Source organism: Panthera leo, chromosome A1 (assembly GCF_018350215.1).
Source record: "Panthera leo isolate Ple1 chromosome A1, P.leo_Ple1_pat1.1, whole genome shotgun sequence".
Taxonomy (NCBI): Eukaryota; Metazoa; Chordata; class Mammalia; order Carnivora; family Felidae; genus Panthera; species Panthera leo.
In genome coordinates this window covers 158,067,163-158,093,435 of record NC_056679.1, presented here as the reverse complement: position 1 = coordinate 158,093,435, position 26,273 = coordinate 158,067,163, and the positions used below count along the sequence as shown (strand labels likewise).

Genomic DNA, 26,273 nt, shown 5'->3' with positions numbered 1-26,273 from the left:
CAGATACACACACACACATACACACACACAACTACATTCCCACCCATAAGGTTTGAAATATAGTATTCTAGAAAGTCAAATGATGGCTTTTCATTAATTAACCCATCTAACCTTTATAGAAAAATTCAGTCTCCTTGTTGAAAAGAGAATATCAAGTCACAAAGAGGCTTGCATGTATTCACCACTACCTGTTATTCATTCATTCAGCAACAATGTAATGAGGTTCCACTATGTGCCAGATCTCTCCAATGACTAAAACCAGATAAGGTGTTTGCCTTGTAGGGCTTAAGTTCTAGAGTTATGTTTGCCAAAGGTCCCTAATGGGAGCAATCTCCTTGGGGGTGGGAAGCACTTGCAATAATGCAGATTCCTAATCTGCACCCTAGACCTACAGAATCAGCATCTCAGGCAAAGAATTGGAAATCAAATGTTTACCAAGCACTGAAGTTCATTTTTATCAGGCAATTTTCATAAACAGTTTTAGAGGGAGATATTGACATTAATAAAGTATTTACACTAATAGATGTGTAGTTTGCAAAGTAAGTGCTATAGAGAACTGTGTACAGTGATTATTCATCGACTATTTATCCAGTATGTATTTATTGAGCACCTAATGTGTGCCAAACACAGCTTTAGGTGCTAGGGATATAGCAGTAAACAAGTTATAAGATCCCTGTTCTCATGAATTTTCATTTTAGTAAGGGAAACAGACAATGAGGAAATACTCAAATGAGTATTTCCCTTTGGGAAGTCTTTCTGTGACAGGTAACCAGGCTAGGAGGTTGGGAAGAAAGGAAGAAAGGGGCAAGAGGAAGGTGCTGAACTGTGTAGTGCTTCCCTGCCACATTGTGAGCCAAGCCTCAGGGTATAGACAAGGACTCAGATAAGTCTGGGTTGATTTCAGAACAAAGGTCTTGATTTGTCCTTCTCTAGACCCATTCTGGAAAAAATGCATGCTTCTCAGAGAAACCCAGAGGTTAGCACTATCCACTATATCCAACCAGACACTAGGAGAAGATTAAAATTGGTGGAGTAAAGTGCTTAAAAGACTGTATGGGATGTCCTTTCTACTCCATTGATTCTCTATGGCTTTCCCCTGGGGTGTAGGGGAATCTAGAAATTTCTACATGTCTGGGCGTGATGGGTGACATGTGGAAATAATTAAAGGTATCAGTTGGTAAACTCACCAGACAAGAGGGGTCTCTGTGGAAGAGACAATATGGCTCTGTAACTGAGAGCTAGAGCATGGATTACCCAAACCATTGGGAATCACAACCAGGGGTCTACTGGGAATCACAACCAGGCCTCAAAGCATCAGTATCACCTCCAAAAGCATAAATGAGAAATGAATGCGCAAGAGGAAACCGTAGGGCTTCATCTATGCTGGGCTCAATTACTCTTCAGGGATAGACCCAATGAGGATCCAGGGATCTCATCCATGAAGATGAGATACTGTACCACCATTTACTCTAAGAGGTTAGACTGACATCTTTACAAGATGGAAAAGAGGAGGGAGAGACTGTTTTAGGTTACAAGGTTTTTTTTTTTTTTTAAATTATGAATATTTTCAAACATATGTAAGAATAGAATAGTGTAATGAACCTGCACATATCTATCACTCATATTGTGGAATTTTTTGTCACTTTTCCCCCTCTATAATCAATCTTCTTTTTTGAAAGAGTAAATTTTATAGCAAATCCCAGATAGAATGTCATTTTGTTTCTATGGACTTCAGTAGGCATGTCAAGAAATACAGGCAATTTCTACAGTGCTACAGACATTACCACAGTGCTATTATCACATCTTAAGCAATTAACAATCATTTCAGGGAAAGTCTAATATGCAGTCCATTATAAATGTTTTTGTTTCAAATTGCCATTTTTAGTTGGCTTGTTTGAATTGGGATTTAATCAAGGGTGATATGATGTATTTGGTTGTTGTTTCTCTTAAAAGTCTCTTAATCTAGAGATTAATCAGCTCCTCCCCACCCCAATCATCCAGGGTAGGAATTTAAGAACAAAACAAGATCATCTGAAAAAAAATAAATCAAGTTATCTGATTTTGTTCATGTGAGTCTGAGGGTGACCTCATTGTGCCAATAAGATGCATTAATAGTCATAGAGAATTTCATCCAACTGTAAGGTAACTTTAGGAAATCTTCCTGGATAAAGTGTATTTACTGAAAAGCAGGTAGAATCTACTGGAGCAAAGCCTCTTATTCAGAAAATATTTTAATGCACTATTTCCACAGGCCATTGGACAGACGTTCCCCTCAATTTCCTACTTGCCATCCAATAAATCCTGCAAGATTCATTGTTAGCAGCACCTACTCTGACTCATAGACTATTAAAGTTTATTAAGAAATAACTTGGACTTCCCAGAAGACTAATTTCTAATTTAATTCAGCAAGCAAAAGGATAATCATAACCATAAATTTTAGACCTATCCATGAGTACAGCTTGTTTAAAAAAATTTGGTAGTATTTTGTTACTTTCAACCCAAAGAAGACTTAGATTTCTTTTTCTTCTTTTTTTTTTAATTTTTTTTAATGTTTATTTATTTTTGACAGAGAGAGAGACAGAGCCTGAGGAGGAGAGGGGCAGAGAGAGAGGGAGACACAGAATCCGAAGCAGGATCCAGGCTCTGAGCTGTCAGCACAGAGCCCGATGTGGGGCTTGAACCCACAGACTGCGAGATCATGACCTGAGCCAAAGTCAGATGCTCAACTGACTGAGCCACCCAGGTGCCCCTCTTTTTCTTTTTTAATAATCCACAATGTCTTAAAAGCTATCCAACTTTATTGATGTTCCTTTACTGCTACTATGCAGGGTAACATCATGTAAATTATAGCTGAAGGACCAAAGTTCATTGTTAGCTTCCCTTCGTTCTGTTTTATAGGTTGTTGGGAAACCAGAGAATAAATATTCTGAATGAAAACAACACAATTTAGATAATGGTACAAATAAGTATAGAGAAAGCCCTCACATGAAAAAGCATTATCAGTCTTCATTTGTGTAAATTCCCATTTTTAGAAATTGAATTCATTCCCTTTTATTGGTTTATTGGTTAATTGCTACAAAAGTGCCTCTGGGAATGACTCCTAAAAATGGTGATTAAAACAATCTCCTGATATGCAGACTCTCCCCATGGCCAACCCAGCTAATTCCTCTCCATTCTCACATTAATATTTCTCTAGCTTGTGGTTCTGGCCAAAGATGGATTATTTATAGCAGAAACACCAGAGCTCAAAGCATCCCGCTTACCTTTTGTTGTCAAGGTAACAACTTAGATTTTTCCCCTTCCGTTGAAAGGTCAGATTTCTTATGATATGAGTCATGAAGCTCAGGGGGATTTTAAAAATTGAGACAGCACTTTTTAAAGACAAATTAAAAACTAAGATTTTATAAAAACCCATACAATTTAAAATGGAATTTAAACCACCAGGTGGTTTACAATAATTAACCCTGGTGCCTCCATGGTGGTGCTTTGAGGAAGTGAGGCTCGATCACTGCTCCTGGGCTGGCAACCAGCACAGACCTCCTCCACAGATGGCAGCCCTTTCATCCCCTTACTGAATCTGTGCTTCATCAACCAGAATTGCTATTTCTACTTTGTGTGAGGTGTGAGTTTCTTTAATACATTTTTTTCTTTAAATTTCCTACTTACAAACCTCCAAAATGACAATGGGGAAGAGTATTTTGAGATCGACTTTGAAGGGAAATTTTAGACCAATGATAATGATAGCATTTACCTGTGGCTATCATTATGTGTAGTTAATAAGCACATCTATTAACTAACTTAATTCTCAAAACAACAGTTTAATGTAGAAAATATTGTCATCTCAAATCCTTTTTTAGCAACAAGGAGGGTGAGACACACATACCCCAGGTCACAGGACAAATAAAGGCAGAGTTTGATTCAGTTTAATAAGTAAGTCTGAACTCATAACACCTCTGCCAGGATTCCTTTTTATAAGTGCAGGCATCTACCTGAGAGAAGGAAATCTGTAAGGCAACATTCTTCCCAGGAGCGGTGCTACTTCCTTTCCTTGGACCCACCAACTCCCCAAACACCCTTGGTGCTGTTACCCCCCCCCCCCCCCCCTGCATGGGCCAACAAAGCCATCCATAGACCTTCGAGTGAATTTCTCTTTCCCAAACTGCATTTTCCTAATCACACACCTGGAGAAAGACAAAACGTTCATAAATTTCCAGAAACTCATCTCCTGGTTTCACTAAAATTCAACTTGATGTTGCAAATTTGAAAGGGTGCAGAATTCCATATGCTTTGAGTCCCAGCCATGGCAAGAGCAACTGACTTTACTGATAATAATAGCTACCATTTATTAAGCACATACTACATGCCAGGGACTCTAAACAAATTATCTTTTATCTTTACAACATCCCAGTGAAAGGTTGTGAATGCAATTGTGAAGAAACTAAGGGCCAAGGTCCCAAGGAAGTTGCCCACCTGAAGTCATGCAACTGAGAGGAGGTAGAGTCAGAATTAAAACTCATGTCTGCCTCACTCCTAAGTCTATTCTCCTTTCACAGCATAATATCCTTATTTTAATAAATAACAAATCAGGGATATAAATAGCTCAGTGCTTCAATCCAATCTTATTCAAATACATCCTAAAAACAAAATAAAAAAAATAGGTACGTAAAGTTAGGTTTTGTGAAATGGATTGGCTCCTTTGAACTGACCATAAACAATAATCATGAAAGGGAGTGGATTTTTTTTAGAAAGATAACTAATCTTGGACAAAAACAAAATTTATAATAACTGGTAGTGGCTTTTCACTATATGCAGATGGCCTTTCACAATTACCAAAAGGCCCAGCTCATTTTTGACAATGAACTTTGTGTCAGAGACTTACAAAGGACAGACTCGTGAGTACAGAGAACCCTCCAGAGTCCTCTGGAAAATAACCACAGACCCATCTCTCCTCCCTAAAGTCAAAAGTAACCATTGTTTTCTGTAGCACCTCCAGTCTCTAGTATTCAAAGAAGGAGCAAGATCACCAAGGAATTTTAGCTAAACCTATTCTTTTGGTTCTTTCCATAAAGCTACACAATGGAGGTTCATCCAAATTTATCAAAGACTTTGTAGATACTAGGAACATCTGACTCATGTGTGTTTGAGATCTGTATTACCACAGATAGATTTTATTGGATGCACCAATTTTGTGTATCAAAGAAAAAAATTGTTATAAACTGGTGGGCTGTACAGTTTTGAATGAGGCCCAGCAGAAGTCTCATGTAACCCCTCAAGCATAACCGCAATAATTAGTTAAAGCTGATGCAACAAAAGGAGGAACGAATGGATATTTATTTAGCTTGTGTGCTTGACCTCTCCCAATTCCTCTCCCTGCCCTCAGTTTGGCTGGCTCCTTCTCATCCTCAGTTCTCAGCTCAGATAGTGCCTCTGAGGGGGCTAGATTGAGCACTCAGGCTAAGGTAGGGACATCTTGCTCTTCTCCCTCCCTGGACTCTGGATTCTCCACCCCTAACACATACACACAGCAGGGCCCTCGTCATAATCCGTCAATTGTATATTATTTGTTTACCTGTTTACGGTGTGCCTACTCAACAGTCTGCATGCTTTTGTGAGGACAAAGACCATATCCACTCTAATAGCAACTTTGGGGAGATTGGCTTCTGGCCCAAAACGTGTGTGTGCTTTTTCATGCCCAACCATAGACATTTACAAAGGCTTTACCTGGCAGGCCTGATAGAGAAAAGCTGTCCTCCCCACATTAGTCTTGGTGCACAGCCACGTACTGCAGTCTCTGAAGGGAGTGCAGTCTAGGACACAGGCCCCCTGGCTGGTCACGCTCTTACACACATCTCTATTCCTAGCCAGGAGACTACATTTGCAGGCCTCTTTATCAGTGAAGCCCTCAGGTAGAGGCCTTCTCAAAGGCCTCTGCAGGGACCTCCCAAGGAGAGGAGGGGAGACAAAACTTGAAGACTACTTTTCTCTACTCTACTCAATACTCAGTACTTTTTCACTTCTAGCTCTTTCCCCTCTGCCTTCCTGCCCTCCCACCCCCATGGCTATCAGGTCCATAAGATGGCAGGAGTCTTTTGAGCAGGACTCTCCTGATAGTGAGATAATACTTCATGTCTAACCCACCTAACCGACCCACCTAACCCTCAATGATATCATTCTTTGGGGGAAAACGGAACAGTGAGGAAATTGATGTTTTCTCCAGTGTAACTTCTTGTGTGTTTTATCACAGTAAGTGATTAACGTTTCACTGTTTCATTTCGACTTGTCTTAATCAGCTACTCTGATATTTGGTGGCTCAGCTTAGCTTTTGACAAACATGTAGTAGGTGCTCAATAAATATTAAACAGACGATTGAATGAGTGAATAAATGAATAATCTCTCCAGGTATTATGCTAAGTACTTTAGTCATTCTGTAAATGTTTACTGAACACCTACTATGCATCTGGCACTGCTCTAGGCTCCAGGGATCCATATAAAGATTCCCTGCCATCAAAGAGCTTATATGAATCACATTCTATAATTATCTTAGTTAATTCTTACAGCAACCCTTTGAGATAAAAACTGAAAATTATAAAAGTTAATAATTTGCTTAAGGTCAAAAAACTTTTAAGTGGCAGAATTGGAACTGAAAATTGTCTTCCTTGTCTGAGGCTGTGGCTTTATCATCCCGAACTGCCAGGGTAGAGTCTAGCCTCACCTCTGCTCCCAGGGATCCAGAATCCACAGTTACCACAAGATCAGGGACATCCTGGCCTATCACTTTGCATGCATTCAAGAGCCCCAGAAAGCCCCTAGGTGCTCTGTTGATGAAGCACTTTCTAGCAGCTTCCATCATGCTAGTGGCTATAGGATTGGCAAGATCTGTGCATCCAGGATCCTCTGTTTCTGTCCCTTCAGAATACTCAACTGAGTTCTCTAGCTAAAGAAGTCTGAAAATGGCACCTTCAGCTGTAGCCCTTGGAGGTGGGGCAAGGGAAGGAGAGATAAAAGGACTAATAGTCAATGGTGATACTGTACTTTTTTTGTTGTTGTTGGCAGAGTTCTAAAGAAGGCCTCTTGGCTAAAGACAGAGTAGGAATGGAACAGGATTTAAGAATATTCCCTTTCCTGAATTAAAAGCAAAAGTGAATTACTGGGACCTTATGAAGATAAAAAGCTTCTGCACAGCAAAGGAAACAACCAACAAAACTAAAAGGCAACCAACGGAATGGGAAAAGATATTTGCAAATGACACATCGGACAAAGGGCTAGTATCCAAAATCTATAAAGAGCTCATCAAACTCCACACCCGAAAAACAAAGAACCCAGTGAAGAAATGGGCAGAAAACATGAATAGACACTTCTCTAAAGAAGACATCCGGATGGCCAACAGGCACATGAAAAGATGTTCAACGTCGCTCCTTATCAGGGAAATACAAATCAAAACCACACTCAGATACCACCTCACGCCAGTCAGAGTGGCCAAAATGAAGAAATCAGGAGACTATAGATGCTGGCGAGGATGTGGAGAAACGGGAACCCTCTTGCACTGTTGGTGGGAATGCAAATTGGTGCAGCCGCTCTGGAAAGCAGTGTGGAGGTTCCTCAGAAAATTAAAAATAGACCTACCCTATGACCCAGCAATAGCACTGCTAGGAATTTATCCAAGGGATACAGGAGTACTGATGCATAGGGGCACCTGTACCCCAATGTTTATAGCGGCACTCTCAACAATAGCCAAATTATGGAAAGAGCCTAAATGTCCATCAACTGATGAATGGATAAAGAAACTGTGGTTTATATACACAATGGAATACTACGTGGCAATGAGAAAAAATGAAATATGGCCTTTTGTAGCAACATGGATGGAACTGGAGAGTGTGATGCTAAGTGAAATAAGCCATACAGAGAAAGACAGATACCATATGGTTTCACTCTTATGTGGATCCTGAGAAACATAACAGAAACCCATGGGGGAGGGGAAGGAAAAAAAAAAAAAAAAAAAAAAAAAAAAAAAAAAAAAAAAAAAGAGGTTAGAGTGGGAGAGAGCCAAAGCATTAGAGACTGTTAAAAAACTGAGAACAAACTGAGGGTTGATGGGGGGTGGGAGGGAGGGCAGGGTGGGAGGGAGGACAGGGTGGGTGATGGGTATTGAGGAGGGCACCTTTTGGGATGAGCACTGGGTGTTGTATGGAAACCAATTTGACAGTAAATTTCATATATTAAAAAATAAATAAATAAATAAATAAATAAATAAATAAAAAAAAAAAAAAAGAATATTCCCTTTCCTTAGTTCTGTTACTTTTTTTTTTAAGTTTACTTATTTATTTAGAGAGAGAGAGAAACAGTGTGGGAGGGAGAGAGGGAGAGAGAGAGAGGGAGGGAGGGAGGGAGGGAGGGAGGGAGGGAGAGAGAGAGAGAGAGAGAGAGAGAGAGAATCCCAAGGAGGTTCCACACTGTGACCACAGAGTCTGATGTGGGGCTTGAACTCACGAACCATGAGATCATGACCTGAGCCGAAATCAAGAGTTGGATGCTTAACCTGCTAAGCCACCCAGGCGCCCCTAGTTCTTACTTTTATTGCCCAGGATCCCATTTTTAATAACTTTGGCAAAGAATTCTCGGAGTTTTTATTTATTTATTTTTTAGGTTGGGTAATTTCATGGCAAATACAACCTTGAAAATGACAAGTAAATATTTTTCTTAAGAATTTGTTTGAAGGTTGGCAGTATTTTGTTTCTCATTTTTATTTTTTCAATGTTTATTATTTATTTTTGAGAGAGAGAGAGAGAGAGAGAGCGAACATGAACAGGAGAAGGTCAGAGAGAGAGGGAGACACAGAATCTGCAGCAGGCTCCAGGCTCTGAGTTGTCAGCACAGAGCCCGAAAAAGGGCTCGAACCCATGAATTGTGAAATCATGACCTGAGCTGAAGTCAGATGCTTAACTGACTGAGCTGCCCAGATGCCCGGGCAGTGAGTGTTTTAGGGAGTTAAACATATACTTACCATATCATATGATCCAGAAGTTCTACAACTTGCAGTTTACCCAAGAGAAATGAAAACATACGTCCACAAAATGACTCCTATGCAAATGTTCACAGTGGAGACACCATAGTCAAAAACCTGACACAACCCAAATGTCCATCAGCTGGTAGATGGGTAAAGAAAATGTGCTATATCCACACAGTGGAGCACTATCCAACCATAGAAAAAGAACAAAGTACTGAGACACACAACAGTGTGGATGAATCTCAAAAACATTATGCTAAGTCAGAGAAGCTAGACACAAAGGACTATATATTATGTGATTCCATTTACACGAAATTTCTAGAAAAGACAGACTATAGAGACAGGAAGCAGGTCAGTTGTTGCCTGGGCTGTAAGTAAGAGCAGGAGCTGACTGCCAGAAGCAAGACAGGAGTTCTGAGGTGACTCAACTGCTCTAACACCAGGTTGTGGGGACAGCTGCCCAACTGCATACGTTTGCCCAAACTCTGCAAATTGTACACTTAAAATGGGTGCATTGTATGGATAACTTATCCCTCAATAAAGGTCTTACAGGAGGGAAAGAAAGAAACCGTTTAGGGAGTGATCTTCCCTTAAGATTAAAAACAACAACAACAACAACAACAACAACAACAACACGTATTTGATTCAAGAAAAAGTTTCCTAAAGACAAACTATATTCTTAGGATATGATTTAAATTTAAAATCTGCTCCTGGAGAAATTAATATTTGCTCAAACACAGCTACCATCCGACATTTCCAGCTGGTCTGTGTGTGGGTGGAAATATGCACGCACATCCGTGTCATCCTCTCGGGGGAGTCTCGGGAGGACTTGGTGACAGGATCGGAGGATGAACTGCCACCACGCATGGGAAATGAGAGGAGACGAACAGTCACTGTGCTGCACTGGATGTGCCGTGAAGGCTTTTTAAGAGAAGCCAGAGGGCCAGACGAAGTGGGGGAGAGGAGGGAGAGGTGGGCTGGGGGCTGGCGGAGCGCCTTTAATCTCCTCCCCACAACTGAGGGTGCTTGGGGACAAAAAGCAGAGGAGCAGGGGTCATGGGTCCTGCATTTGAACGACAGTCAACCAGCCCTCAAAAAAAGCAGGCGCTGGTCAAGGTGGCATTTTCATAAAGGCGGACAGCTGCCTCCTGCCCTGAGTGTCAGCCCCCCTGCAGCCTTAAGTCTCTCTCTCTCTCTCTCTCTCTCTGTCTCTCTCTCTCTCTGTCTCTCTCTCTCTCTCTCTCTCTCTCTCTGAAAGCCTGCTACAGCCATATCAGCTGGCAAGATGAGGTTTCTTTTCCATTTGTTTCCTACTTTTGAAAAACCAGCTTGAAGCTGTTAGGAATGTGCGCGAGGCAGTCTTATGAAATATGAAAGTGGGGTGCAGGGCTGGGGAAGAAAAGCTAAGTATTGCGGAAGTGTTCGAAAGGGTGAGATAAAAGCATGGTTACGGGAGGCCGAGAGCCAGGTCGTTTGGCTGCTACCCTTGGGGCTTCTATTCCCTCAAGTGAGACTATCAGAAGGAGTCCACGGTTTTCAACAGAGCAGCATGACATTGAGCGGATGGTTCCTGAACATTGGCACTCCAGACTGCCGGGTCTCTGCAGGTGGGTTTTATGCCCTGCTCTTTGGTTGCTGGAATAGAAATCCCACATGAATTGTGCAGCCGCAGCAGGCTTCACGGATAGCAAAGAGGATTATGTGATGTGGGAAAGTGCCTTCCTCCTCCTTTCTTTTTTCTTTTCTTTCTTTTTTAATGGAAGCATTCAACTTCTCAAAGAGATGGACCCGTGTCTTCATAGCCAAAGTGAAAGGGAGGCTTGAGGCAAAACTCTATTAATACAGACCAAAGGGGACTTGTGCGGGCCACCCCTCCGCTTCCATTTCACATAGAAGAAAATATTGCCGATAAGTATTTTTTAAGACAAAAATAGAAAAATGGGCAAAGAATATAAACAGACAACTCACAGACAAGGACATATAAATTACAGTTAATATATAAAAAGGCTGCACACCCCTGTTAACTATGGAAATGTGAACAATGACATACCAGTTTTCACATTTCAGATTGTCAAAAATTAAAATGTCTGATAGTACTCCAAAGGCAGAGAGCAAGCCCTTCAATGTATTATTAGTGGGAATGTAAATGACAACAGCCCTTTAGTAAGGCAATGAAAAGCTCTTATTTTATTTTATTTATTTGGTAAGTTTATTTATTTATTTTGAAGGAGAGAGAGAGAGAGAATGAGAACGAGCAGGGGAGGAGCAGAGAGAGAGGGGGACAGAGGGTCTGAAGCAGGCCCTGTGCTGAGAGCAGAGAGCCTGATGTGGGGCTCACACTTAGAAACTGGGAGATCGTGACCTGAGCCGAAGTTAGACACTTTAACTGACTGAACCACCCAGGTGCCCTGAAAAACTCTTTTAAAGAAAAACAAAAAGACCCCTGAATTCCCACTACCCTACAGAAATAAAAAGCACCAGCATCTTAGGTGGCAGAAAAACTGGAAACAACCCAAAACCATCAATAAAGGAGGAATAAAGAATTATGCTACATCTATATTGTAAAGTATCATGCAGATATTAAAAGGAATTAGTTGAAGCCATATTTATTAATCCGGACAAAAATTTCCATGGTCTGTTAAGTGTGTAAAAGTTTCTAAGTAATGTATAGTAGATCAAATATTTAGTAATAAATATAAACTCCCATCCTTTCTCACCAAAAATATATGAGTAAATAAGTTTGGATAGACAGAAAGACATAACTAGGTCATCTTGACTACCTTAAGGAAGGGAGAGAGTAGGAAAGGATTAAATTTTCTTTGGATTATTCACCTGTAACAATGACTATCATTACTTTTTAATTAAAACAAAGAAATTTAATCTTAATTTAAATAAATGGATTTAATTAAAATGAAAGAAATTCTTCAAATTAAATGTCTGTAGTTAAAAAAAAAAAATGAAATCAGTCCTCAGCTGAGATCTTGCTAAATTTAGAACCATGTTTCTTCCATCAATCAATTTACAACCTAGTCCAAATAATACGAATGAAGAGGAACACAACCAGAGAAAAAGAAATGAAATTACATGTCAAGATACTCCATCCCTTTGGAGGCTGGACAGCAATGTGAGTCAAGGCAAGAATGTAGAATTATGTGTTGTTTTTCTGGGTTGGGACAGGGATAGAGTAAGGGATTTGAAGAACAGGATTTGGGTTATGGGTACTGTGGTAAAGAAAAGCTTAAATTACATGATGGGATTATTGGATCAATCTTGCTAATTGTGTTTTTCTAAATCTTCTAAGTCCTTACTGATGGCTTTGCCTTAAAAAATTACTGTAAGATTGTATTAACACTTCCATTCTGATGGTGGATTTATTCATTTCTTTTTTTTGTTCATTTGTTCATTTGTTTATTTAACCTGTAGAGAAAACAAATTTTCTTCTGGAATATTTTTGCAGTTTTATGGCTATTGTTAAGTATTTTTATATCTTTCTGGTGAATTAAACCTATTATGATTATGTGATTACTGTTTTTATTCATGGTAATGCTTTTATGCCTTAAAATAAATTGTCAGATATTGATGTTGTTACACAAGTGTTCTTTTGCGTTTTTTTTTCTTTCTTTCTCCAGCTTTGTTGAGCTATAATTGACATATAGCATTGTGTAAGTCTAAGGTGCGCAATGTGATGATGTGATACACATATATCGCCAAATGATTACAATAAGGTTAGCTAGCATATGTGTCACCTCAAATAGTTACCCTATTTGTAACTATGTGTGTGTTGTGTGTGTGTGTATGTGTGGCGAGAATATTTAAGACCTACTCGCTTAGTAACTTTCAAATATACAACACAGTACAGTTAACTATAGTCACCATGTTGCACATTATACCCCCAGAATTTATTCATCTTACACCTGGAAGCTTATACTCTGGGACGAACATTTCACTTCCCCCCACCCCTCAGCACCTGGCAACCACCAATCTATTCTGTTTTTATGAGTTCTGTCTTTTTAGCTTTCCTATGTGAGCTCATACAATATTTGTGTTCCTCTGACTTACTTCACTTCGTGTAATGTCATCAAGGTCCATCTGTGTTGTCATAAATGGCAGGGTTTCCTCTTTTTCTAATGGCTGAATAATATTCCTTCATGTATAAATAATACATTTTCTTTATCCATTCATCTGTCAATGGACACTTAGGTCCATGTCTTGGCTATTGTGAATAATGCTGCAGTGAACAAGGGGGTATAGATATCTCTTATATAGAGATATATATCTAGATCTAGATATATATCTCTATATATAGAGATATATATCTATATATATCTCTTATATATCTATATCTATATCTATATATATCTCTTATATATCTATATCTATCTATATCTATATATATCTATATATATCTCATATAGATATATATCTATGTATATCTCTTATATAGATATATATCCTTAAGATATATATCCTAAAGTAAAATTCCTGGATCATACAGTAGTTCTATTTTCAATTTTTTGCACTGGTGTTCTTTTGATTGGTATTAAAGTGGTGTGACAAGTTTATGCCTTCATACCTACCATTTAGGCTTGTCTCTGGTTAATTGTTCATAGGTAAGATTTTTTTTAATTTACAATTCTAATATTTGTTTGTTTGTTTTTTTTCTTGGAGGAGGGAGTCCACTACTTTTTATTTTTTTTTAACATAATTTATTGTCAAGTTGGCTAATGTACAGTATATACAGTGTAGTCTCGGTTTTGGGGATAGATTCACGTGATTCATCGCTTACATACAACGCCCAGTGCTCATCCCCACAAGTGCCCTCTGCAATGCCCATCACCCATCTTCCCCCTCTCCCCTGCCCCCCATCAACCCTCAGTGTGTTCTTTGTATTTAAGAGTCTAATATTTGTCTTTTAAATGAAGAGTTTTTCCCTGTAAATTTACTGTGCTTACTGAGTTACTTAAGTTTGTTTTTTACTGTATTATTTTGTGCTGTATATTTTCCCCAGGCCTTTACATTCAGTAGTCTCTTTCTCTGCTTGATACCTCTGGTATCTGAGTTATGGCTTTTATATGGATCTAGGATCTCTGCCTTAAGTTTTCAGGTTGACAGTTCAGTTAGGTATTTTACCTGACTTTATCTTAGTTATGACTTTGTTTAGTTTTTGTTTACACTTGGTACACCCAAAGGCTCATTCCATTCCTTTCCACGTTGCCTGCTACCTCACTGGGCTCAGGTCAGATCTAGTACCTGAGACCACTGTTTCTCTGGGAAGACCTTTAGGTACTTGTTGTCCTCTGGGCTCTAGTTATTGGATTCATCTTAATTTCTGCCTTTTGCAGACAACAAACTATGACCATTTTTCCTTTAAAATCTATTTCTCAGGGCGACTGGGTGGCTCAGTCAGCTAAGCGTCCAACTTCAGCTCAGGTCATGATATGGCGGTTTGTGGGTTTGAGCCTCGCATCAGGCTCTGTGCTGACAGCTCAGAGCCTGAAGCCTGCTTGGGTTCTGTGTCTCCCTCTCTTTCTGCCCCTCTCCAGCTCACACTCTGGCTCTCAAAAATAAATAAACATTACAATTTTATTAAATAAATAAATAAAATCTATTTCTCTTCCATCCTCTATTTCCAAAACCACTACCACAATTGATCTTGGCCAAAAGGCCAAGAAGCAATACCATAACCACCATCACATCCTAAGTTTAGGTTATAGTGCTTCACAGTTACACATTTAATAGCTATTATAGTGGCTCTTCTAGACACAGTACTTTTTTTTCTCATGTCCCTGCCATCATGTTTTTCTTTCAACAGAGGATACGGTCATGACATGACTATACTCAAAAATTCCCATAGGCTCTCCAAATAAGTTAAGGTACCTTCAGAGCAGCATTCCAAAGCAACCTAATCTACTACTTCAACTTTACCTAATTATTCTCTAATTTGCTAGCATTGATCCTACCCTCCACCTCGACTATAAGCTTTCTCATAATAGTGAATTCTATCATGTGCATTTTTTTATTTGTTGCTTCTTATCACCTTGATTTCTTGGTGATCTTCAACATCCTAATTATACCTCAACACTCTATTAGATGGTGAATTCACTGAGGGTTGACTGACCTTATCATTGTACTTTATTATGACAAGAACATAATAGCTACTCAGAAAAGATTTAATTACATACTACTATATATTGGTTGCTGCGCTATGGGAAACAGGACTGTCATTATCATAGACAATGTTTATATATACCTAGTTTCAATATCTGTAATAATACCTGGTGGTTTTTTTTTTAAATTAATGTTTATTTATTTTTCAGAGAGAGAGAGAGAGAAAGAGAGAGAGCAAGGATAAGCAGGGGAGGAACAGAGAGGGAGACAAAGAATTCAAAACAGGCTCCAGGCTCTGAGCTATCAGAACATAGCCCTACACAAGGCTCAAACTCACAAACTGCAAGATCATAACCTGAGCTGAAATCAGATGCCTAATGCACTCAGCCATTCCAGCGGCCCCCTAGTAGGTTTCCTAATACAGAAATTTATGGATTGAGGCAGGAGGTATTTATTGCCATTTCAAAATCCGATCTTCCCTTTATTTATGTTAATAAAACCCTAGGTTTATCTAGATATTAAGAGGCATGGCACATAAGGAAAGTGGCTCAGCACCAAGGGACAAATTGTGATTAGTTTACACCACAATTGTAATCCCATTCTCCTTGCCAACACTTAGACATATGCCTTTGTTCTGACCAATGAGATATGGCAAGGTCTTTGAGTGATTCTTAGAAAAATTTCTAAATAAAAGAGACACCTGAGGACAAACTGGCCATCCTATTTTGGGATATAATTGGATACAGAAGTGATGCCTGAGACTGACATCACCATCCTGTGACCCTAAGGGGACAAACTTGAAGAAGAAAATTGATATGCTGGGGGGGGAGCACAAAGGTGGAGAGAAACTAGGTTATTGATGACATCAGTCCTGGAACCAGCAACACCTAGATCCTGTTCTTGCTGCCAATTATAGACAAGAATTCTTCCACCTGCAGGCTAAAACCAAGGAGCTCAGAATGTGTAAGCACTCACTGTAGATTATTTGTGAATGTGTTATTATACAGTTAAAGTACTAATATAAGAAAATAATAATATCTATAAAAGAGTTGATGTTCATTTTGACACTGATTTCATTCAATTCTTCCACACTAAGGGATTGGTTAAAAAGGTTTAGCAGGTGTGGTTAAGAAGACTGTTTCTGGCTTGATCCTGTTCTTGCTGTTCCATGCTTTCCTGGTCATTGTGTTCTTACATTAGGAGTCTTACTACTTTCAGAAAAAAGATAAATCTCAACCCCAACTCATGTGAATGATTACTTGTATTTTATTTTAATTTCTGTATATTATCCAAGTGTGGATAAGGATCAGTCAATATATGCTGAAAACTACCCAGCACAAGTCACCATTACCCTTGGATTGTACCGCTACAAGGGAGCTCAGTATCCTCAAAGAAAACCTGAGGCTCCTTTCTCATTCTCTTGGCAATGGTTCAGCCTCTTTGCTTGCCCTTGCTGTTCTTGGACTGCCCAATTCTGCTCTCTCCTGTAACTCTATGCCATGAGTGGTTAGCAGAAGTCCAGACACTGCTGAAAGAGGAAGGGAAGACATGTTTTATATTTTGACTTTTTTCTTGGTTAACTTCAATGAATTTTCTCATTGCAGAGTAACACGGATTCTTTGCTATTTCCTACTTCCTACTTCTGCTACAACATCAATAAACCTTTGCCCTGCCATATTTCAAACCCTGTGGCGCATAGTAAGGGTAGCATGAGGCTTGGAGTCTGTGGGGATACACAGTTTAGAATTTCCAAGGTACTGAGCTACATTTGAACGTTTATTTTTTGCTGTTTGCCCAACTCCCAACAGTGGAGTTTTGATTTAGTTAGTGAGGAAATTAACCCTACTTTCCCTTATTCTTTCTCTGGTAGAAAGGCAAGAGAGGGAGTACAATTATATTGCAAGACGAAAACTTCACTTTATTTCATACCTGGGAAGGCACAGTACTTCCTCCAGGCTGAAGAGGAGAAAAACTGAACAGAGGTTCAACGCTGAAGATAACTAAAATGGTATAAAAACGGTATGGTATATAAAAATGCTAATTTCAAACTAGAACTAAATCAGTTAGGTATTTTTATATATAGGGGTGTGTAACTTCTTGAATGGTGACTATTTTCTCTATGGGTTTTAAAAATAAATCAGTTTTTGTAAAGCTCTTGTTTCTACCCCCTAATTTAGGCAGAATATTTTGGTATACAGAAAATAAAATCATCTGTAGCTTTTATGTGTAACTTTATTGACCTTTGAAAGCATTTCGTAATTTTTTTTTTTTGATAAAAATAGGGCCATGTGTATGTGACATACACATTTAAAAATATATCTTTCCCACTCCTGAATCAATTGGCCTGTTATCTTGTTCTCTAAACCTATGTCATTCCACTTCACTGAACTGCTTGGGGGCATCTCTACTGCTACACTCCCATAATTAATCATTTCCTTTTTGGCTGGTTTGGCTGAGGGCCTCTCATTAGCCTGACATCTAGTCTCCTCTTCTCGGCTCAATAGCCTTTAGTTTTATCAACTTCCCTATGTGCTCTGGATTGAAGTTTATATTTGTCTTTTAACCATTCATTAGGTGGTGACACTAGAATGGAAAAGAATGTAATTGACTGGTGGGCATCTTGACAAGAGAAAATAGTAACATCTTTATTTTCAAGGAGAGAAAAACAGAATACCCAAGAGAGAACTCTTCAAAGATTCAAGTAACCAGGAGGAGAGCTTTCCTGCATGAGCAAAAAGCTCTGGTGACAATGTTTCCATAGGGGATTAACATATTAGAGTAGGAAGAGATTTGCAGTCGTTGCTGATTTGATTTGGATGCAAGTCAGGATTTATATTCCATTGATTTTTAGAAAAAAATCGCATTTATTATGGAAAATTTAAAACACATACAAGATTAGAATAATATAATGAAGTCACATGTATCTATGACCCAACTTAAACAATTATCACTCCAGGGATCTCTTTAGTTTTTTTCTTTTAAATAGGGTTTCCCTACAGCTTCCTTGGGCTGAGCTTTAAGAGAGTAGGGGCCTCCCTCAAACAAGAGTAGGTAGCAACTTTGAAGATTCCTTCCCAAGTCAAATTTTTAAAAAGTGAATTATTTTATCCAAACATTATATACATAAAGAAAAGTACACAAATCAAATGTATAGCTCAGTGACTTTTTATAAACTGGATACACCTGTGTAGCCAACAGCCAGTCAAGGCACAGAATATTACCAGCCTCTCAGACACCTCTGTGCCTACTTTGAGTTACTAACCCCCGAGGCGGTATTACCTGCACTCAGTCCTAATACCTTAGTTTTGCCTGTTTTGGAACTTTATGTAAGAGATCGCATTGTATAATATGTACTATCCTGTGTCTGGCTTCTTTCTCTCAATTTTGTGAGGTTCATTCACTTCGTTTTATGTAGTTTCAGTTTATTCATCTTTGTTGTGTATCTTGTTCCACTGTATGATTAGAACACTATTTATTTACCCACTGTATTATTGGTAGGTATTTGGGTTGTTTTTAATTTGCAATTATTACAAAATGGCGTAGCTGTGAATATTCCTACACATATTTCCAATATGTTTATTCCTGTTGAGTATAGATCTAAGAATGGAATTACAATGTCATAGGTCTTACATAAAATCATTTTAAATTGAAATACTTAAATATTGCCAAACAGTTCTCAACCTGGTTATTTCTATCTACATTCTCACCTCCAATACATAAAAGTTCAAGTTGTGCCACATTATCACCAGGATTTGGTATTGTCAGTCTTTTTAATTTTAGCCATTCTGATAAGTGTGTATAGACATCACACTGTAATTTTAATTCACATGTGTCTGATGACTATCAAGCTTGAGTACCTTTCCATGTTGCCATATTCTCTTTTTAAAGTGTCTCTGGGGGCACCTGGGTGGCTCAGTCAGTGGAGTGACCATCTGACTCTTGATTTCTGCTCAAGTCACTATCCCAGGCTCATGGGATTGAGCCCACATTGGGCTCCCCCATGAGCGTGGAGCCTGCTTAAGATTCTCTCTCACTCCCTCTGTCCCTCTCCCTGATTTGTGCACTCTCCCTAAATAAACAAAAAAAAGTGTCTCTGAATCTCTTACTCATTTTTCAATTGTTTTGTCTATCTTTTACTCATTGAATTATGGGAGTCATATATTGTTGATACATATGCGTCTTTTGTTAGGCATTTGTACTGCAAATATTTCCCACTGAGTGGCTTACCTTTTCAGTACCTTATTGGTGTTCTTTGATAAACAGAAGTGTTTTGGTTTTGTTTTTAATATCAGGCACTTTTTGTATCCTATTTAAGAAATTTTTGTTTACCCCAAAATAATCTCCCATAGTTTCCCTCTAAAAATTTTTATTGTTTCTCACTTTGTATTCAGATCTACAATTCCTCTGGAATTGATTTTTGCATATAGTTTGAGGTAGGGATTCAGGTACATTTTTTTCCTGTATGGGCAAGCAACAAATTTAGCAACACTTGTGTAATGACTATCTTTTCACCACTGCCATGCAGCATGATTTTTGTCGTGTGTGTGTGTGTGTGTGTGTGCGTGTGTGTGTGTGTGTGTTTCTAGACTCCCTTTTTCTGTTCCATTAGCCAATTTGTTTATGATTATGCCAGTACCACACTGTTGCTATCATTTTTTAATATGTTCTGATAATGGGTAGAACACCTCCTCCAGCTTTATTGTTCTTTTTCAAGACTGACTCCGACTTGCTATTTCTGGTCTTTTACAATTTACATGAAATTTGGATCAGCATGTCAATTTGTCAATTTATACATGTACAAGTGCACACGTGCACACACACATACACACATGAGCCCTTTTGCTAAAATTTTGGTTGAGAATTATTTGGATAGTGACCTGTTACAATCTCTATGTATAGCAGGTGGGAGGTTGGGAAGATAGCAGGCCAGAGAAATAAATGGGCCTAGGTAAGAGCCCAGAGCATAATAGATCATGTTAGATATTTTGAGCTTTGTTCCAAGAGCAATGGAAAGTCATTGCAGGGAAGCTAATAATCCTTTGGTGACACTTACCAGGCCCTCACCAGTGGTAGGTTCTGTGAGGACTCAGCTCTGTTTTGTGGATGTCTAAAGCACCAGAAAGCACATGTGTTCAGATGTCATATCTTATGAAGCCTGATCTACAGCTGCATTTTCTTCTTCGTTACTGTCTGAAGTGACATAGAAGGACCTCTGGAAGTCATCAAGTCCATCTCAAAGAAGTAGATTCTTTCTTATTGAGAGCATCAAAACCATTGTTCCTGAACTAAGTGGCACTAATAAGCCACAGTCAGTTTAATTGCCTCTGTCTCTATGTGATAGAAATATCACCTCAAATCCCAGCTGTGTGAAAAGAGGGGGGCATCCCCTATAGGCTGTTGGGGCCTGTCGGTAAACAAGAGGGGCCACATTCCCTAGACACTGTTGTTATTGATAGTCTTGGGGAAGGGGATCAGGCTGGAAGGGCAGGAAAGGAGAAGGGAAGTATGCAAATAAAATCTTATGTCTGATTTCCCACTACCAGCCATAACTCATATGTGACTATGTTGACCTAACACATGGGGCATCTAGGACAGCCAGAAGTAATTATTACTCCTTTTCTTACTGTAGATTTCTGTGATGTGTGTGCATATGTGCATGTAAAATATTATATAATAATGGAAATGTAGTGAATTATATGCAATCTGCACCATCAACAGAACAGTTTCCTTTGTAATCAATGAAGACATTATTCTCTGTGATTCTGTACTACCCAATCTGCACATATGTAAATGGCAACCCTGGTGCCATTATGAGTTTCTTTATTCATCGAAGAAGAGGGGCTTGACCTTAGTAAAACAGAACCCAAGTTACTCCTTATTCACCCTTAGATCTACTTCAATCTGGCTTAAAAACAGAACAGAAATTGTTGCACCTATGAGTCTCTGTTGAAACCTAGATCAGTGTTTGCAAATGCAAGACAACTGTTTGTAATTACCCTCTCAAAATTTGTCATTCCCTTACTTGATGGAAACAAAGGGCTTTGGATAGCTGAGCATTTGCCATATAAACTAAATGGGTTCTCCAGGAGTTTTGTGAATCCAATCATTGGGCCCAATTAAGTTCTTCTGAGGTCAAGTTTGTACAAAGGTGGTCATGTCTGATATTGATTCCAGGTCACCTATCATGCCCCCTTCTTTCAAGCCATGCTGCTCTTTCGGGTCCTTGGTGTCTTTTCCTACCTGAAAAATCCGTTTTGCCATTTCCATTCATTGTAGAAGTTCAAAGAAAGTTAAACTTCAAAAGGAGAATTTAGGGTCTTGTTCTTATTTCTCCCCAAGGCACATTATTCTCTAAGTAAATATACTAAAGTTTTTCTAGTGCCAAGGATAGAGACAAAGCCTTTGTCAGGTCACAGAAGGTTCTGCTGCATCCTTCTTCCAAGAAAATGGTTACCATTCACCGCTGTAAATTTGCATAACTTCAAAAATCTAGGAAACAGAGCCTATTCCAACAAAAATCTGCTCTAAGGGGCCTGCTACCTCTATCTGGAAACACCTGTATGCAGGCTTCTCTGGATTAAAATAGCTATTACATCTCACCAGGCACTCTGTAATATGTAAAACGTTTGGTCAAAGTGCCATGTTCATACCCACCACTCAAAAAATGGCAGTTATTATTAAGCTGTTATTTTTGGGTCTTGCATTTTTTTCACATTGGAAAAATATTGTAAGATGTGTAACAAAAGTAAGAAAATGGGAGAAGTATGGTTCTTCAGTGTGTATTTTGCAAATACTCAGTTTTTTGAATGTTGCTTTTTAATTCTGGATATCATTAAACGCTGGTAATGACTTCTTACCATTCAGGAAGAAATACCTAAGTTTATTTATCAGAGAACACTGAATTCCCAGGAAAAGGGACTAAAATTCCCCAAATCTTTTACATTCACTTCAACCCTGGGTAAGACTATTGAATTAAGGACAATCCTTCCCATAACACACTGAATTAGCAAACAAATAACTTTTCTCCAAGAGCTTTCTTTTTCTAATCCCACTTGGTTCAGTTCTGAAGCATAAAGTTGCCTTTATAATTACAGTAACAGGTGATATTTTTAGCCATGTGTCCAATTTTATTAAAATTTTATGAGTTAGTCATATTGTATAAAATTCTCATTAGTTACGTAAAAGCAAAAAGGAGATTATTAATGGTTAGTAGAATGCTAGAGAAAAATCTTACATAAAAGTGTTTGCATTTTTGTTCCTAACGTATAATGTCATACACACCTCAATCTTCTGTTTAACATTTTGAGGTCAGTGCCATATTCTGATGCCATCCTGATTCATAGCAATGACAGAATATACATTGAGTTTCATTCATATGCTTTTAAAATTCATACTCCAGAATTAAATTTTGAATTTGCTCCTTGGCTAAGTATTTCCTTCAAGAGAATTATTTATACTATAGTTTAAAAGGAGGTTCATATTAAGGCAGAGATGTTATCAGGCTACCCAGAGTACCCTAAAATGGCTTAAACTTTGTGAGTTACCCGTGATATAGAGTCCTTTATTCTACAGTCTCTAAGGCCTGATAATATTAGTGTCTGAGAAGAGATCTGTCTCAAGGACCAATTCACATTAACTCAAGTTCATGATATACCAAAATCTAAGAACCAGATAGCTAATGTATTAATTTGCAGTAAGACAATAACTGATATTGGAAATGGAACAATCCATATGGGCTTCCAAATGATACTGAGAAAATATGAAATTAGGAAATGGTGATTTAATTTTAAGTTTAATATTCTTATGCTTTGACAGCATGATGTACCCATTTATATGAAAGACAAATACCCATCTTATCTAATCTCTAGGAAGAATACTAGGAGCATTCCTGTGATTTTGCTATGTTGGAGAGTAGGCCATGGTTCTGCAATGTTTTTGAATAACTATTTTACTGGCATTCTGGTGAGGCGGTACAACCTCATTATATAGAACTGTCCCACATTTTACAAAAGTTTAACATTTCTGGCCCCTAGTAAGGATTACAATGATACTCTACAATTATTATTACAGCCCCCAAACAGCCTCATATACTTTCCAATGCCCCAGTGGAGGAAGGGGTCCTCTCCTGGTTGAGATCTACAGGTTGGCCTTCAATGGAAAGGGTCAAGAAGTAAAAAACTACCTTCTGTACAGTATGCTTACTTTTTGATTGGCTAATTTCTGATATTTTATGGTCTTATGCTTTTCTTTCCCAAGGTAATCTTTTAGAGGTCCATGTCATAGCTAGAAGATACCAAGAGATATTCACTGGATGCCACCTGGGGACCAGGGTAGAGTCCATAGGGAAGAATCCAAGGAGCAGACTCTAAGGGTCAACTTTATCAATGCCAGTGAGGTTTTTACACTTTTTAGTGACCAAATCTGTCCCCAAGAGATCCTACATAGAACCCAGTGTAATATACAAATGGAAGTGAATACTCTAGTGGGAATTTGATGAGGTACAAGGGGAAAATCCACCTATTCAACTTTCTAATGCTCCCTGAGGCAGCCCATGGGATAACTTTATGAAACTCGAGGGATGTAAGGAATGTAACTTCAAGAATTCTGTTTGTCTAGGCCTTTGCATGGTTTGGTTATACTCATTGAGGTAGATAATCACACACGGATTTGAACCAAAATCCCATCTTATAATGTAGTATGTTTCTCCCCAGAATGTGCTCTCAGGAGTCTACAATAGCAGATGACAGCTGTTCCTTCAACTGGGAATTCAGAGTGCTGGCTGCCTTTTTCTCAGGAGCATGGATTACTAGTGATCCTGCCTTCCTGAGATGGTAATTCTGGGCCATATATCACCACTACAAGACCCTGAATTTCCACTGGCACTCAGCTCCCATCTTTCCTTGACTTTGGCAGAAGATATGATGGCATCTTTACTTATCTCTCTCCTATCTTTGGAGATGTTGTCTATCTTTATGATGGCCTTTTAGGCTCTGCCTTGATCTAGTATATATTTTTCTTGTTAATTTTATAAGTACTATTTATGTTAGACTTCTCTAGGAGTCTAGAGGTGCTCTTCAGTGGTCCTAGAAACCACCTATATAACTTCTGCAACTGTCTCCAAGTAAAACTAAAGGAAAAAAATGCAAGAGAATTCAAGAGATCAAAAGGAAATCCTAAGTTTTAGTCGTAGTGTGCTCTTTGTTTATCCCCAGTGATTAGTAAGATGGGTAGTTCAATGATTCTAGTGTTGAACTATTTACATTTGGGTATCTCTTCTCCCCTACTCTCCCTGTACTCCCACTTTTGGTGCCCATTTTTTTCCCATATTCTCTTCCTCAGGCCACCAAATGAGCTTTGATAATTTTAAAATTATATTTCATTAGCTATAAAAATATCTAAAATAAAATGTTTAACAGATTATATTAGTAGAATTCTAGGCATTATGGAATTAAGTAAGAATTATGGATGTGGCACTAACTTTCTAGAACTCTGGATATCACTCCATGTAATTACATCCATGTAGTGGGTTACCATCTTTTCTTTCTACACAAATTCTACCCCTTCCTAGATTCTTTCCCATTTCCAAGGGAAGAGGGTTGATGATTTGATTGGTCAACTTGGGCAGCATTAACATGAGAGTGTTTGTTCTGTCCATGTATATCACCACTTTAGCTCTCACCCTTCCATCCATGAGACTAGGTAAGAGGACCCATGGGCTATCTTCAGTGACCCTGTGACCATTTCTCTCAAGATGAGGCAGAAAATCCACAGAACTAGAAAACTCTCCTTTCTTCCCTTGTTTTCCTTATGCCATGCATGTAGCTGAAGATTTCAATTTCAGAAGAGGTAGAAGTCCCATTTACGATTTAACTCTAACTTGTTTACTTCACCCCTGCCTTTGTAGAGAGATATATTTGAATATTGGACATTTATTAAGCTTTTAACAAAAGTGTACTTATTACCATTTGGCTGCTTTCCTTTGCGATGAGTTTCCCCAAGGAATTTAGTTGACAGTACAGAATAGGAGGAGGCACAAGGGGGAGGGAAGAGGGTAGCATTAATTAACAGAGCAGGGATAGAAAAATCCTAGATCTGTGGCCATAAAAACAATGATGAACCTCTTAGTTCTACCATAATATCATGAGCTCATTGGAGTTCATTATTCAACACCAGGGTATCTTGAGGGCTTGAGATATTCTCTGATCAAAGGGAAAAATTCTCCTCTTATCCTCTTAAAACCATATGGATTAGTAAGAGGAATTTAGAAAACTGAGTTAAACCAAAATGGTAAACTTATCAATAGAAAACGAGAATTAGGAATGGTGGAAAAGTTCAGGCTTATCATTATTTCATATCAATTTACCATCTGTTCCAGATTGAATAACCCATCTGGTGTCTGCTGCCAACAACTATCAACACATCTTCCAGATGCCTCTGCTGAACGTAATTATTAAAGTTTTTACTTGATTTAAAAACATGTAGAAGAGCAAAGTATGTATGTTTCATCCCAAATGAAATTGCAATGGCTTTCACTTTTCTGACGACTGCAATCTATTCACACTAAATCATTAGCTGGGCTGAAGGTCTGCTTGAGAGTAACAACCGGTATGTGTCGAGCAAACTTAACAATTATGATGGCGAACACAGCTATGGGTAATGGTAACCAAAGGCCTACAAGAGGAAAAGATTCAGAGAAATTCCAGCCTCTTATAAGAACCAGAGAGTGCTAGAAATGTAAAAAGACTGACGAGAGTTCTCACAATCACATGTACTGACTTATTAAACATATATGTATGCAGGTGTAACTCCAGCTGCTGAAGTTTGGAGCTTAAGAAGATGGATGCCTCACTGAGAGAATTAATTGTCAGTAAAAGTTGAGTCTGCCTAAAATAAAGCCAGGCATTGACTTCAAGTAGGCAGCCGAGAGGCTGCATGGTGCAGACAGAACTTAGTACTGAACTTGAAATCATATGATTTGGGTATGAGCCTTGAGTCTGCTAGTTGTCTGACTTGTGCAAATCACTTAATCTCTCTGGCCTTGTCTGCTCATTTTTCAAGTGTCACCAGAAGCATCCTGATAAAGCTCCTTGTAAACTATAAATCAAAATAGAGCTATTTTACACCCTTTTAGAATAAATCAAGATACAAATGGATTTTAATA

General features: G+C 38.6%; 1 long non-coding RNA gene across 1 annotated transcript in view; it reads left to right on the top strand.

Moving 5' to 3' along the window:
* Positions 1-26,273, top strand: part of LOC122223106 — a 42,472-nt gene that overhangs the window by 12,109 nt on the left and 4,090 nt on the right. The window contains exons 2-3 of the long non-coding RNA XR_006204048.1: positions 16,983-17,131; positions 25,488-25,555. This is a non-coding gene — a long non-coding RNA (uncharacterized LOC122223106). The remainder of the gene's footprint in view (positions 1-16,982; positions 17,132-25,487; positions 25,556-26,273) is intronic.